Below are 12,092 nucleotides of genomic sequence, written 5' to 3'. Positions count from 1 at the left end.
CCCCCCATTTCTCTTTATAACCACTAAGCAAAACAGCTGGGAAGAAAGCAATCAAACATTGCTTTATCTTTATAAAATACAGAAATTGCCTACTAAAAATCCCATTTCTACTTTGAATGAAAGCCATTCTGTACAGTATAATTTTGCAGGCTAATGAGCCGGTTTTACAGGGAAGTGTTTCGTGTAATATGTTGTGGGAGAAATGAAAATGTCCTTGAAGTGACATCATTTAAAACTGACTGTCACAAATCAAAGGAAAAAAAAAAGTCATATATTCCAAAACAAGAGGATTTTAATTCAAACTTCATTTCCAAGAACGGGCTGTGTTTTATTAATTTCCAGTTGAATTATGGATCACTGAGGGCTCTAAATAGCTAGAATGAACCATGATGCCCCTGTTTAAAGAAAAAGAAAGAAGAGAGCTTTTTCCGCCAAACTTTTAATTTTCATTTGAGTATGGTTAATTACCGTGAAAGAGAGAAGAGAGGGGCGCAGAAAGGACTTCCTTTCCTCAATGGTTCCTGCTTTCTCTCAAACACAGTTACATGTTTACATTTAGGAAAAATACCCTGGTCCTCGTTGTTTCTGAAACTTCCAAGGACAGCCTTGAAAAGGAACTCAAAAAAGACACCCCAAGCAACTGCTGCAGGACTCATCCGGAGACTATTTCCTCCCTAGTTAACACTGCGTAACCCAAGGAAAGAAGAGGAGAGAAGGATGAGGAGTCTTTTAAAATATACTCTTTCCTGCTGTTCTTCCAATTAGAAGAAAAGAGTAGGGGGCGGAAAGAACAGCTTTGGCAACACAGCTCTGTGATTTTTTTCCTGTTGTTATTAGGTCTTTTGTTGGCTGGCTAGTTGGTGTTTTCTGGTTGTGCTGGGCTCTGACATCATTGCAAGTTACTTGGCAGTCAGGGCCCTTCCCCAGCCAACTTCTGACCCAGAAAGCTGTGCCTGTTTCCTGGCGTCCAGTTATTCTGTATTTTCTCCATCAAGGGAGCAAGCCCCCGTTGCAGGCAGAGGATACTGTGCATTGCATAAAGATTGCAAGGGGGTGGCCATTGGCTTGATGAGGAGTCAACTCGCCACCCACCTGGAGACAGAAAGCTCTTGAGTTGTCCTGCATCTGCAGTAGCAGCAAAGAGGAAAAAAAAATTCAATTCTGGAGATTCCTAAATTCCTTGCTAAAATTCCACAATCGCCAGCTTTCCAGAGTGCCACCTGAAGAGTGCAATTTGCCCTAGACTGAGTTCCTAAATCCAGGAAAAAAGAAACTTTTAGATTGCAGAAGGATATGCTGGTAGGTCATTTCAAGCCATGGATTAGACATGTTTTCAGTCTACATTATCAGTGAAGACCTCGGAGTCGATCCCTGTATTTGGCCTGCTGGGGATGAGAGGTAGGAAGTAGACAGGAAGTAGGCTCTTCACTGTGGCATGGTAAGAATGGTATCCTTTACCTTCTAGCCAAGACCAAAATATTACTTTTAAGCATTTATCATTTCCCTGGTTCCAAGAATCTTGATAGGAAAACAACACTCCTTTTATTTGGATTTTAGTGGAAAGAAGTCTAAGGAAAACTGCTAACTCTTTATGCAGCTACCATTGCTGTGGTTTATTAGCATTTGGTCTCATCAGTTGATTTGACACACTTTTAACCTTTTAACTTTGCTACTTCTCCAGCCCAACTCCCCCCTCTCCCTACCTTATGTTTTAGATGCTAGCATTACCCAGAAACTTGCGGTTCACCACTGTGCCACACTGTTTCATGGTGTCTCTGCTTTCTGGGTACTCCATCCCCATATTGGTATGTAGTTTAATTTCTGCTTTTCTTGACTTCTAGCCAACAATTTGTTTAAATGTCAAAACTTGCCTCATCCCACTAGCCCCTACAATGGACATAAGTGCTTCTCTTCTGTGCTCCCCTAACCAGTTCACTTATGTAATTAAGTAAATTGAAGGGAAATTACCAATTTAGCATGTCTTCCCCACTCAACACTCCTTAACAGCAGAAATCTCTATTTACCTAGACAGTCCCAGTGCCTACCACAGTGCCTGGCATTTAATGGATGCCCAATAAATACTTGTTAAACAGATCTAACAATGGAACCTACGACTTTCTCACACTCCCTTATGTGCTAAACCAGAGAATACAGTCAGCTCTAGATTGGATGCTTCTCCATTTATTCATCCTGTGTCCCCAGTACTCAGCAAAGTACTGGCATGAGAATGTTTGTTAAATGAGTAAAAGAAGGAAGGTATGGATGAATGGAGATAATTGAGTGTTTTCACCAGAAGAAACTGTAAAGGGCTCAATGCTTTACATGGTTAGTGATTATGCTTAAATATTATCTACATACATTTCCCATCAGTGGAAAGCAGTCATTTTGTTTAAAGTCTAGTTTGAAGCATAACAGTCATCTGAAAATTACAGAAAATCTGTGTGTGTAATTGTTAATAAAAGTTCATCAGTCATCAGAAAGTACAACTTCTTAACTGTTAGTTATTAAACAAAACATCAGTACTTAATATGCACCCAAACTCTGTTCTAAGCATTTTACAAATATTAACTTGCAACAATGCTACAAGGTAAGTACTATTATTATTATTATCATTTTTATAGATGAGAAAACTGAAACTTAGAGAGTTTAAGTGAATTGCCTAATGTCATAGAGTAGTAACCAAGTAGGAGTTGAATTCTACCCCTTACTTAGTTGTAATAGTAGTTAATAGTGAGGTCATAGTTAAAAGCAATAGATGACAATGAAGTCTTTGGAATATTAGTCTGGATTGAAACCCAGCCTCCTCCTCTCACTAGACTTGTGACTTGGGATAATTTATTTAGCCACACATGCTTCAGTCTTCTCATCTGGAAAACAGGGATGATGATAATAATATTCAAATTGATTTTATAAAAACGGAATGTGGTAATGCATGTAAAGTGTTTAGCATCTGACCTGGAACAAAGCAAGCACTGAATAAATATTAAACAATGCTTTTACAGATTCTCTGAAGGCAGCAGAATCTTGGGATCCTGCAGAATTGAATTCAAAACTTAATCCAACCTCACATTAAATGTGAGATTAAGGGCAAAAGTCCGTACTACACAATCGGTTTGCAATAAATGTTTGTTCCATTCCATCTCCTTCATTTTCTTATCTATGTGTATATGTCTATTAATTCTGATACACACACCACTCACTATCCAGTTGATATGAAATAACATTTTGTATGAATTTTAATGAATAATAAAATTTAGGATGTAGAATTTCATGTTTCAAAATAAAAAGAGGTAATGAAATTTCAAAGGTTGCTGCAGCTTCTGTGATTACTTTAATTTGGAATGCACATATAGTATTCCTTGCGTTCACACATTATAGAAAGTGCTTTTGTGGCAAGGGATTGCTTTCAAAACTAATCTAAGCTCTCCATGACATGATAAATCATTAATAATATAGACCCAAATCTCGGCATCTGCATAGGCACAGCTGGCCTCCTTGTGTCAACAGTCTGCATATGAAAGTGACTCTGCCAAGATATTTCACTTTAATGAAAAATATTTATCACAGTAAATCTTAAGCCTCAAGATTTTACTGACATAATTCATTTCTATTATTATGTACTATGATAGTATACCACCACAGCAATGCTTACGTTTAGAATGATAAAAATGTGCTTTTTAAAGTCATTTTGATTATTCTACCTCAGCATGAATAATTTTTGCTCTACACTCTGAGGAAAGGGAATACACTGTGCATTTATGGAACTAATAAATCAGTTACTTATCTAATTTTGCTTATGATTCTGTAGGTGTCACTGTGTGGAAGGACACTGAGTGCCCAAGCCAAATAAGAATCAGGCTTTAAAAAAATATTGTTATTTCCATAAGAAAGATGAACAGCAAACAGCCTTCAATAACACTAGCTCTTTTGCAAACAGACAAGAGATATGAAGACTATCATTTTATCAAAGATCTTTTGAACAAACAGAAGCAAAACGAACTTTTTGAAGGGTGGGTCATACAAAAAGCTGGCAACTCAGTCAGTCACTAAATTGTGCTTATCTGTACTTTGAAAAGGAATACTTAGGATACTGGAATGCCAGCTTACATCCCAACACAAAGGAAGCTGAGAGTCCAAATTCCTGACAGACTTCTCTCTACAAATTTACAGTAACCAAGCCTCTGACCTTGAAGAATTGGAGCTGAATAATACCTATTAAATGTTAGAATATCTTAACCAAGGAGAAAGATAATGAAACTAATTAAAAGTGGTAGAAATTAAAAGTTTATTTACTTTTAAAAATATATACCTAAAACTTAGTTTCTAAAAACAAACCTACCCACCTAATCTTATTATTATTATTATTTGCTTCTGCCAACCTTAAAATTCAAACCGACAAAGGGAGAAGGAACTGACTGGACACCTGTTTCATCCCAGATCCTGGCCAGATACAATAGTATTAATTCTCACCACAGCTCTTGGGACAGACATCATTTTATGAACAAAGAAACCTAGGCTTGGTTTCATAACTATCTTATTAGGGTTTTCTGCCTTAGTAGGTGGTAGCCTAGATTCTAATCTAGGTTTGTTTGCCCCTCAATCCTTATTTTTTTTTCTAATATACCATTCTATGAAAAATGATATAAGCACAAGTTTTAAAAACTATGTCTTGGATAACACAGGAAATAAAAGTAAAAACCCACAATTAGATATTCAAAGCTAGACTGCAAGTAAATGTGTGCTTCAATGTCAAAATTTTTAATAATTTTTGCTTGTCACATAAAATCCAGTGTAAGGACATCTGCGATAGGATTCATAGCATAGTTTAAACCTCTGTATATTATATACATTCTATTATTCATATAACTGCTCTGAATCACTTGTAAATAATAATAAGACCTATTTCACATCATGCAGGTTTATATTAAAATAAACCTCTTTGGTTAAGCTATAAATGTTTCAATTAATGTTTAGGGCCATATGTTCACATCCTCCTCATCTTCCCCGAAATCTTAATCATTGAATGTTTTACACACAAAAACCCCTACATTATGGGTACAGAGAGCTGATTCATTGCCAGAAACCACTAGTGCCACCTACTGGTTAAGGAAAAGAGAATAGAATTCTGGGTAATTTCCATCTTTCCAAATAAGAGGCACTAAATGAAAACAATCTTTTTTTTCCTGTTTGCCTTCTCAGATAGGATATTTACTATTATGGACATTTTATTAACGTTGAATATATTGAAGTTATTAAAATTACACTGCTAATATGCAAGGGAGTGAAGGGAGGTGTGTGTTAGGGGGACAGGAAGCAGCTGATCTTCTGGGATAAAAATCAAAAGCAAACACTGTTAGAGTTTGGCTTTAATAATAGGGGTTGTCTGAAGTCCAAAATGCCCTCTTAAGCTGTGGTGAAGTGGCAAGAAGTGCTCCCTCCACCAGTCCCAGTTACGGGGGGTTCATTTATGTCCTAGAAGGAGGCTCAAGAGAAACTTAGTTTGTTTAACTTTTCTTTGGTTCCACAAAGTGTACTGCTCAAGTTCTGGTTCCCAAACCCCTCTGGCCTTTGAACCTAATCAATTGCCAGTCATCGAGTAAAAATAATTCAGGCCTATACATTTTTACAACAAACTTTCTTATTAGTAGGTTGGCCCCAGCAACCAAGTTAGATTTAAACATTATCGGATTCATTTGACAATTGCTAGGGTATGTTCCTTGGTGGCTGTCTTCTAGAAGCTTGAATTGTGATATATGCTGAAAAAATCACTTCAAATTGATATTTTTAAGGAAAGCTTAAAACAGGAGCCTCACAGAATTTGCCGTCGTCTGCCTTTGTGTTTCACTTACACAGCTAAAATGAAAACCTCCTTGGCTGAGAGCTTTTCTGGAAAATCCAAAAAGGTCCAGAAGGACTGGTTAGAGGTTTTTAACAATATCACGCACCCATTAAATTTGAATATTTTGGTTATAGTTGTATTCGATGGCTGGCTTTTCAAATCTTATTGCCACTATATCATTGCACACATTGTGTGTGTGTGTTTGTGTGTGTGCATGTGTGTGTATTTTCCTCCAAGAGTTTCTGTTTAAGGCTTTATGAATTCTTTTGCTATAATAAAATCTTTGGAATTATGTTCATAAACTACCACAATATGTTCTGAATTTCTGGGTCGTAATTATAAAATAAACAGCTTCATTACTCGTCACAAATTTTAATTAAGAATTCCAGTTATGCAATTATTTGCTAATGAATAATACCCACTCAGATCCAAGGCATATTATTAAATATGTTTACTCAAAAATTTGTTTTCTGAAGACAGTTTCCAGGGGTCGCTTTCTCATTTATAAGCCATCAACCTCAGTAACTGTCATATTAAAATAAGAAGAAATGCTTGTCTCTTATATCATTGAGATAGGTGAGCATTCAGGAGACAAGGATAATTTATAATTGATGGAAATAAGTTAATTTAATATAAAAAGCTAATCCATCAGCCACTATTTCAGTTCCTCATAAATATCAAGCTACTGGATTCTGTGATTTATTTTGTTTAGATCTTTTGGTTAGGCTATCCAATTGCCCAGTCATTGGCTAGGCTTTTGCTTGTAAAAGGGGGCAGTAGAGGAACTTATTTGCCTGATGTTTATTTATTGTGCTTTGAGAAAACTACCCCAGTCTGGGCTACTGACTCCTTAAATATGATCTTGGTTCCCATGTAGTAAAGGAACAATCACTTTGCTTGCTTTTGACTTTTTTTTTTTTTTCTGCCAGTTTTTATGTTGAAGAAGAAAAAATATGAATAAACAAATAAGTAACCTATTTTAGATATCAAGTAAATGTGCAGCCTAGAGAAGGGGGATATATCTAGCAATTGGAAACAAAGTTTGCCCTTTCAAGTTAAACCACCAGAAATATACAAGGGCTGACATTTCTGCAGACAGTCTAAGAGACAGTGAGTACCAAGGGAAAAGGGGACCTCTCAAATCAAATCAGGGCATTACAAAATCTAATCAAGGTGACAAGGATATATCCCCAGCATAAGACTGTAACTAAAGTGGAAGGGGGCAGGATCATTCACTCATTCATTCTTGCATATATTCATTTCACCATTTATTATTAATAGCAGCAATCTGCTTTGTGTAAAGTGCTACACAGAGATAAACGAGAAATACCTTGCGTTTAGACAGCAACTTAAAATTTCAAAAGCAGTTTCGTCATTTAGAGTTGTGGCAGGGAACAGATGGCACACTTGACTTTGGTAATTTAAGGAGCCTTTAATAAAGGGACTGTTTATTAAGGTGTGGGTAGAGTACAGGGAGACCATAGGGGCCAGTTACTCTGGGGCCTTTACTACCTCTAGGTCCTAAGGAGCCAGATGAGGGAGGTAATTGCTCCAGCAGAACCTGGAGATATGAAGACCGTAGAGAGGACCCACTTGCAGCAGCTGCGTCCTTCAGTCAAGGGACTCTCTCCTCCTGGGGTGACATGTAGGAAGGGGATGGGGAAATAAATATCACCACCCACTCTCTTCCCTCTTTCTGATCCCCTGCAGGTGCTCTTCATTGGTTCAACCTCACTTGAAGACAAAGGGCAAGAAGGCCCATTGATGCAGTCCTTAATGGTCAACCCCTAGGGAGTAGTGAAAAAAGGATTAAGAGTAGATCTCGTGGCACAAATGGAAATTTACTATTTAATTTTATTTTGGTCCTTATAGAGCACTATGTGGTAGGGGTGCTCCTTTTGCAAATGAGAAAGCTGCAACTGGGAAATTTGCCTATTATAAAGATAACCCAGTTACATAGCAGAGCCAGACCTTGAACCTGGGTCTTCTGAATCTAAGTCTGGTGCTTATCACACTGTCTCCCTATTCTCTGCCCTTTGGACTTCCTTATTACACTTATCTCACCATGTAACTTTATTAACATGTTTTATTACTTACTAGATAGAGCTCCCTGAGAGAGGGAACTAGGTCTTTGTATCCTTACTGTCTAGAATTAGAGGCTGAGATAGGAACCTAGGAGACTTTTGATGGATGGAATAATAAGTGAGAGAGCACGCAACCTGACTGAAGAGACAGATGTGCAAAGAGTTAACATCACATGTAGCAGAATACTGTAAATACTAAACCCAGAGGTAGAGAAAATGTACTTTGGATGTATAGGACAAGGGGAAATGCATAATACTGCAGGTTGTAGAAGCTTCATGATGTGGGGCCTATAAGCTGAGTCACGCTGGAAGATAAATATCTACAGGTAGAAACTCTAACAGAGGTACTTTGGGCAGAGAGGGCAACAGAATCAGGGGAGGGTGATAGGGGATGGTATACTGGGGCCACGATTAGTGTTCTTGGAGGCAAGTAACAGGAAATGTGACGGAAGAGACAGGATGAGATCATTGTACCGAGTTCCTTAATTGGCATGTGCTAGAGTTTGAACGTTTTCCTCATGTGTTTAGAAGACAGATTTTTTAGGAAAAGATGATTGTAATGCTTTTGAGTGAGAGACAGCTCTCAAGCTGTCTCAAGCTGGAGGATATACAGCTTGGAGAAGCAAGAGGTTTCAGACGTAAGAATGCTAGTGTAGGGGTCGGGACAGAAGATGACTTTAATGGAGGTAGAATCAATAGAAAAGTGGGAACATACAACCAGAAGACACAGCAGAGTTGGTAGATGTTTGAGTGTCAGGGAAGGGGATGTGGGAGATTTTTCCAAGTTTCTTAGTCTGGCCAAATTTAAGAAAAGTTGAATTTTGATAAAAGAAACATGAGGTGGAAAAGGTTAATTAATGGGGGGATAATTGAGTATGGTTTTGGGTAAATGGAGTTTAAAGGGTTGGCATGGTGTCCATGAGGTGATGCCCAGCAGAAAATAGGAAATTATTACACAGTTACTTCAGTAGACTGGGGGAACATATTTTCCAGAAAAATACCAAAATCTACATGAGCCACATACATACGAAAAAGTAAGAGGAAATCCAGTTTTTATCCAGTGATGCAGGTTAGCCTATCTACCTTCTGAAGGCGTACGTGCTCAAGAGAACGTGCACAAGAAACCCTTCATCCTTCACATTCCTAGACTCTGTCCTCCAACTTGGAAATCATGCAGTCTTACTGGCGGCTTGCAAACATAGGAAATGCAGACGTGGCAATTCATCATATTTTATCTACTATCTTTTTTGAGCTGACTGTTTAGTGATATCTTTTCAGCCTGACACTTTTATAGAAAATGCTGATAGATACTTTTAAAACTTTTAATGAAACTATATAAAAATCATTATTTCAGAAATTTTAAGAGAACTTTGGTTTTAGTGTGGTGTAGATGAGGTTGAAAAATTGCCCAAATCAATTTACTTAACCATTACCACTCCATGTAAACTTAGGCATCCTTAGGCTCTGATCATCAAGATTTGCTGCTAAAGTGTAAATGAACTTAGGGAAACACAGTTCAGTAGCTTCTCTCCATTTTCTTGGACAACATGAACATGTCATTTTACTTGATTTGAAATGCTAACATGAAACATAAAAGACAGTAGATCATTTCAGGGGAAAAAGAATCACCTCTTGACAGCCAGATGATAAAATGCTATAACAATAAAAGATTAGATCACTTCCAATTCTCTTTACAAAAAACCCCCTGAAATATATAGGATATAATTTTAATTCTTTAAGCAGAGTTTTCCATTTTATTTTGAAAAGGAAAGCTTATGAAAAGTGAGTATGGATATCATGAGCATCACGGTATTATTTAATGGTTAGGGTGCTTTGAGGTAGCAGTACGTTCAGGACAATTTATCATGTAATAGTTGTAGGATTACAAAATGGGCACTTTTTTTTCTTATGGTGATTTGTTTCTTCATTCATATTATGTGGGTCATTTTAAAACAACTTATATAGTGTTCTCCTAATATCTAGAGGAGAGAGAGAGAGAAAAATAGACAGACAGAGAGAGAGAGAGGTCCAGAGACAGAGTGAAAAGGAAAGCAAATGAGAAATCTAATTAAATTTAATGGAACATTTCCAAGAAAAAGATAGTCTTTAGCAGCATCTGCAGTTTCAATTTGCGAACTGTAGGTACTTACATTGCCGGGAACTTACTTTTCTTTTCTTTTTGTTTTATGATTTGTCATTAATGCAGAGAGAAATAAAACAGATATAAGTACTTGTCAATTTCATGCAAACCATTTCAACTTACATAGAATGTCATAGAATGTATGCTTAATTACATAAGCAACCTTTGTATTAAAAATATCACTTTATTACCCTCCATAAACATTTATGAATCTCTTTAGTTTATGATTAAATTAAGAGAAAATGAAAGGCAGGAATAAACTACAAAGGATTTTTTCCTCATCTTTTAAACTGACTTCATTAAAACTGTAATTTAGTGCTATGTATAACTGAGCAATCCAAGAGTAGAGATGGGACAAATTTATACTTTTATTCAGTCAAATGTTGAAAAAATAGTGTTTGGCTTTTGATGAATATTTAATATGCCAGACAGCTCTCAAGATCCCACTTTAGCAGTGAGATCTGGGGCAGTTTTCAGCAGAGACTGAATTTCTGATCTGGCCTCCTGAGTTCCCTCTACCACTTTTCTTCCTCTCATATTCCTTAAGTTGCAAAGAGGCAGAAAAATACAACATCCTTTGCCCAAACAGTCTCTCACGTGTGCCCTGTAACTGAGGTAGATTAGGACAAGGGCTCTGGGACTGAAGCAGTCTTCATTCTGGAGAAGGAACAGGCTGCCCTTGATTGGAAGCCATAGGAGTGTGGCTATCCACTGAAGGTGTTGGTTCCCTGGTAATGGCCTTAAGCCTTGAGGGCTTCATAGAAAGACAAAATGCTTCACAGTGCAGCACAAACTTTGGCCCTGCACTTCCTCTCTTACCTCTTGATAGCATAAGTCAATGTGCGTCAAGAACCCAGGAATTTCCTGGGGAACTGGTCTTAGGTATTCCTGTACTTCAGAAGTACTGGGAAAAACACTGGTTGGAAAGGCCTGTTGTGATTAAGAGGTGATTCTCTGCTTGAAGGAGGAAATGAGAGAGATTGGGTAAAAAATCAGGGAAGAATGAATTCTAGATCCCACTGCCAAAAATTATGAAAATTATTAAGTCATGTATTACATTTATTCAATTATTTTACAAGGGTAAGTACGAAGAGTACAAGTTTTGATTTTCGGCTTAGCTTTGAGCTCTAAACAATTCCAACTTTCAGTTTCCTCTTCAGTAATGTTGAGATAATGTTTAACGTGAAGTTTATTGTTAGGGGTAAAGTAAATGATGTTGGTAAAAACATCGTGTAAGTTTTATAAAGTAAAACTATAAAACCCTAAATTAAAGTTAGATATTACCAAAGTCCAGTGCCCAATTTGGCGGCCATATCAGAATCACTTGGGGGTGCTTTGATCTGCCTCCCTTCCTTCTCCATTACAATAAGCCCCTCTAGTGTCCCCCTCTCTCCGTTTGGTACCATTGCTCTCCTGCCTCACTGTTGTGCTGTGTCCCATAGGTGATTCAGAGTAAAAGTAATTGCCTTCAACTGTGCTAGAAAGCATGGGACTTATATTTATCCCAAGTGCTTAGGACAATGTTTAGCTAAATATATATTTATTGAATGGATGGCTTGAGTGGTAACACAAAGACGCTTACCAGAAAAGTGAATTTTTACTATTATAGAACATTTTTTAAAAAAAACTTTAAGTACATCTTGATTATAGCTCTTATACAAAACTAGAATAGGATAATTTTTTGCCATGTTAAAATGTAAACCTCTCATTTCAAAATCCAACAGTTCTTACTGGTAAAATACAAGAATCCTTTTTTTTTAAAGAAAATAAGAGCCATGGATATCAATCATCAATTGCTACTGTTATTTACCGTTATTCTGAAGGTGTTAATCAATGCAGTAAGACAAGATTTTTTTTTTTTTTTTTTTTTAGAGACAGGGTCTGGCTCTGTTGCCCAGGCTGGAGTGCAGTGGCATGTTCATGGCTCACTGCAGCCTTGAGCTCCTGGGCTTAATCAGTCCTCCCACATGAGCCTCCTGGGTAGCTGGGACTACAGGCACATGCCACCCCATCCAGCTAATTTTTTGTA

At 37.3% G+C, this 12,092-nt stretch overlaps 1 protein-coding gene across 2 annotated transcripts in view; it reads right to left on the bottom strand.

The window, feature by feature from the left end:
* Positions 1–12,092, bottom strand: part of SEMA6D (semaphorin 6D) — a 585,453-nt gene that overhangs the window by 56,345 nt on the left and 517,016 nt on the right. The window lies entirely within an intron of this gene.

This window comes from Pongo pygmaeus, chromosome 16 (genome assembly GCF_028885625.2).
Source record: "Pongo pygmaeus isolate AG05252 chromosome 16, NHGRI_mPonPyg2-v2.0_pri, whole genome shotgun sequence".
NCBI lineage: Eukaryota > Metazoa > Chordata > Mammalia > Primates > Hominidae > Pongo > Pongo pygmaeus.
The sequence above is the reverse complement of the archived record's forward strand: the minus strand, read 5'-3'. Positions and strand labels throughout refer to the sequence as shown.